This window comes from Pristiophorus japonicus, chromosome 26 (genome assembly GCF_044704955.1).
Source record: "Pristiophorus japonicus isolate sPriJap1 chromosome 26, sPriJap1.hap1, whole genome shotgun sequence".
Taxonomy (NCBI): Eukaryota; Metazoa; Chordata; class Chondrichthyes; family Pristiophoridae; genus Pristiophorus; species Pristiophorus japonicus.
In genome coordinates, this window is record NC_092002.1 from 13,370,365 (window position 1) to 13,374,317 (window position 3,953).

Consider the following 3,953-nt stretch of genomic DNA (forward strand, 5'->3'; position numbering starts at 1 on the left):
TCGAGCATCTAAAGACATAACACCCACCATGTGTACTTGTTGCTTGAAGGGGTGGTACAGGTCAGCCTGCTTAAATGAGTAACTGATAAAATGTTGGAGAGTGAAAATCAGACCAAATTCCTTTTCTATTCCAATGATAGCTGTACCCGTTAAATAAATAAATTGCCACTGTCGGGCTTTATTAATGTGAGCGTTGGATTGCCTCGCTCCAGCAAATATTAAGGTCATGCTCAGTGGGCAGCACACTCGCCTCTGAATCAGAAGGTTGTGGGTTCAAGTCCCACTGTAGAGATTTGAGCACCAAAATCACGGCTGACACTCCAGTGCAGTGCTGAGGGAGTGCTGCACTGTCGGAGGTGCCGTCTTTCGGAGGCGATGTTAAACCGAAGCCCCGTCTGCTCACTCAGGTGGGTGTAAAGTGCAGGTCCACAGATCCCTGAAAGTAGATAAGGTGGTTAACAAGGCATATGGAATACTTGGTCTTTATTAGCCAAGGCATGGACTACAAGAGCAGTGAGGTTATGCTTGAACTATATAAAACACTGGTTAGGCCACAGCTAGAGTACTGCGTGCAGTTCTGGTCACTACATTACAGGAAAGATGTGATTGCATTGGAGAGGGTACAGAGGAGATTTATGAGGATGTTACCTGGACTGGAGAATTTTAGCTATGAGGAAAGATTCAATAAGCTGGGGTTGTTTTCTTTGGAACAGAGGAGGCTGAGGGCAGACCTGATTGAGGTGTATAAAATTATGAGGAGCCTGGATAGAGTGGATAGGACGGACCTATTTCCCTTAGCTGAGGGCTCAACAACCAGGGGGTATGGATTTAAAGTAATTGATAGGAGGTTTAGAGGGGATTTTTGAAGGGAAATTTCTTCATCCAGAGGGTGGTGGGGGTCTGGTCGCTGCCTGAAAGGGTGGTAAAGGCAGAAACCCTCACGACATTTAATAAGTACTTGGATGTGCACTTGAAGTGCCGTAACCTACAGGGCTACCGACCAAGAGCTGGAAAGTGGGATCAGGCTAGGTAGCTTATTGTCGGCCGGCGTGGACATGATGGGTCGAAATGGCCTCCTTCCATGCTGTACGTTTATATGATTCTATCGGTGTAAAGTGTGAGCATGTTTGCCACTCACCGAGCCATTGTAGAAACCTGAGTCAAGGAATTAGCTAACTTTAAAAAAAATTTGTTCACGGGATGTGGACATCATTGACAAGGCAGGCATTTATAAGCCCATCCCTAATTGCCCGTGAGAAGGTGGTGGTGAGTCGCCGCCTTGAACCACAGAGGGCAGTTTAGAGTCAACCACATTGTTGTGGGTCTGGAGTCACATATAGGCCAGACCAGGTAAGGGCAGCAGGTTTCCTTCCTTAAAGGAGTTAGTGAACCAGGTGGGTCTTTACAACAATCTGGTAGTTCCATGGTCACCATTATTGATTGTAGTTTTTTTATTCATTATTAATCATTAATTAATTAACTCCACAGTTGCCGTGGTGGGATTTGATCTCATAGCCACTGGATCATTAGTTCAGGCCTCTGGATTATTAGTCTAGTAACATAACCACTATGCTACCGTACCACCTGCTCCAGTAGTGTTGGCTACCCCCTCTTTTATGGGGGGGCGGGGGCGAGGAGGACATTAGGCTGATCTATATGCATAACCTGTCATAGTGATTTTCAGGAGAGGGCCCACATCTCTGGTATTTGCCAGCTCCACGGGACCAGTGAATACCTACAACTGTTTCATTCATATTTGTTTTGGCTGTGTAGATAAAGTCATAAAAGAATTAGTGCTTGTTAGGAGAAAATGGAGGAATGTTTTGCATATAGAGTATGCTATTTTTAGATTGGACAGTACAGGTACTAGACCTGCCTGCTCGCAGCACCTAGTAAAGCTAGATTTCCGTGAAAAAAGTAAAGCAGAATGAATCATGCAAATCAAAACCCTGTCAGCAGAAAAACAGCAGCAATTTTATATAACCGATTTGCACAGGAAGCTTCCTACACAACAAAAATTGATACAATTTTAGCCACCAGCGTAAACAGCTTGCAGTGAGGCATCTGAGTGTAAAATGCAGTGTTCAATGACTTGCGGAAGATACTTATTTAATTTCCATGCATCTGACGTCTCAGCAGACTCAGAGGTGCTAATTAAGTGGGCAGCACTTTCGATGACTGATTGTCGCATGTTTTCCATTGTGACCTACAACACTGGGCTCTGCTGCCTGTGTGATATAAGCAGGACACCTCAATGGTATGTGTCTGTTCCTGGAACAGCAAAGCGACAATAAGGCTGTTGTAGGATTCAACCTATTTTAAGAAATCTGAGGCAACATCATTTCCAGATGGATAAAATGTGTAATTTCACTCAGTAACTGGTACAACGTGTATTTATAAATCTGCATCATTTCATTAAATGCATGTCATAATACTGCTTAAAATGGTTTCTCCACCTCACTCCCACTCTGACCTCTCTCTCCTCAGCCTCCTGCACTGTTCCAATGAAATTCAATGTAAGTTGGAGGAACAGCACCTCATCTTTTGATCAGGCACTTTATAGCCTCAACATTGAGTTCAACAATTTCAGATCATAACCACGGCCCCCATTCTGTTGTTCCCATTTGTACCTCCTCTAGACCCATCTTTTGTTTCTTTACTTGTCCCATTACTCTTTTGCCATGCACCATCATCCCTTTTGTCATTAACCACTCCTGCCTTCCGACCTATCACAGAACTTTCTCCACTCCCCTCTTTCCCTGGTTCTGCACTTGTTTAACACCTATTACATCTCTTAACTTTTTCCAGTTCTGATGACCTGAAATGTTAACTCTGTTTCTCTCTCCACAGATGCTGCCTGACTTGCTGAGAATTTCTAGCATCCGCAGTATTGTCATAGAATCACAGAATGGTTACAGCACAGAAGGAGGCCATTCGGCCTGTCGAGCCCGTGCCGGCTCTCTGCAGGAGCACTTCAGCTAGTCCCACTCTCCCGCCCTTTCCTTGTAGCCCTGCCAATTTTTTTCTTCAGGTATTTATCCAATTCCCTTTTGAAATGCACGATTGAATCTGCCTCCACCATCCTCTCAGGCAATGCAGATCCTAACCATTCATTGCATAAAAATGTTTCCCCTCATATCACCAATCACTTTAAATCTGTGTCCTCTGGTTCTCGACCCTTCCGCCAATGGGAACAGTTTCTTTCTCTCTACTCTGTCTAGACCCCTCATGATTTTGAACAGCTTGATCAAATCTCCTCTCGACCTTCTCTGCTCCAAGGAGCACAACCCCAGCTTCTCTAATATCTTTTTATGTGGCTAGGTGTCATATTTTTTCTGAAAATGCTCCTTGGGAAGATAAAACTTCCCTCAACCTGGGGGTGGTGGGGTGGGTTTCTGCAGAGACATTCACAGGTTCACAGACTCCCAGGCTGCCTGCAATTTCTGTAGCCTGGAGGAGTCCGTGTTCCATGTATACATTGGGTGTGAGAGGATGCAGCCCCTCTTCCAATTTTTGATGGGGCTGCTCCTCAATTTTTGGTTGCACTTTAGTCCCACAATTCTGATCTTTGGTCACCCCGTGAGGCGGGGGGGGGGGGCGGGGAGCGGGCAGATCGGAGCACCTCCTTGTTGGACTGCTTCTGGGCCTGGCCAAGGTGGCCATTAACAGGTCAAGGTAGCGGGCAGTCGAGGTGGTCGTTCGGCCCGACTGCCTGCCTCTCTTCCATGGATATGCCTGCGTCCGGATGTCCATGGAGATGAAGCATGCGGTGTTTACCGGTATGCTTGATGTCATGTATGTAGACCATGCATACTAACTGTATAGTCACATAATGTGTGCCACCAGAGGGCACTGCGGTGGGAGACCTGAGGGTCACCTGCATAGATGTGCAGGGCCCAGTATAAAAGGCTGCCCACAATGCCTGTGCCTCACTCTGGAGTTACAATAAATGA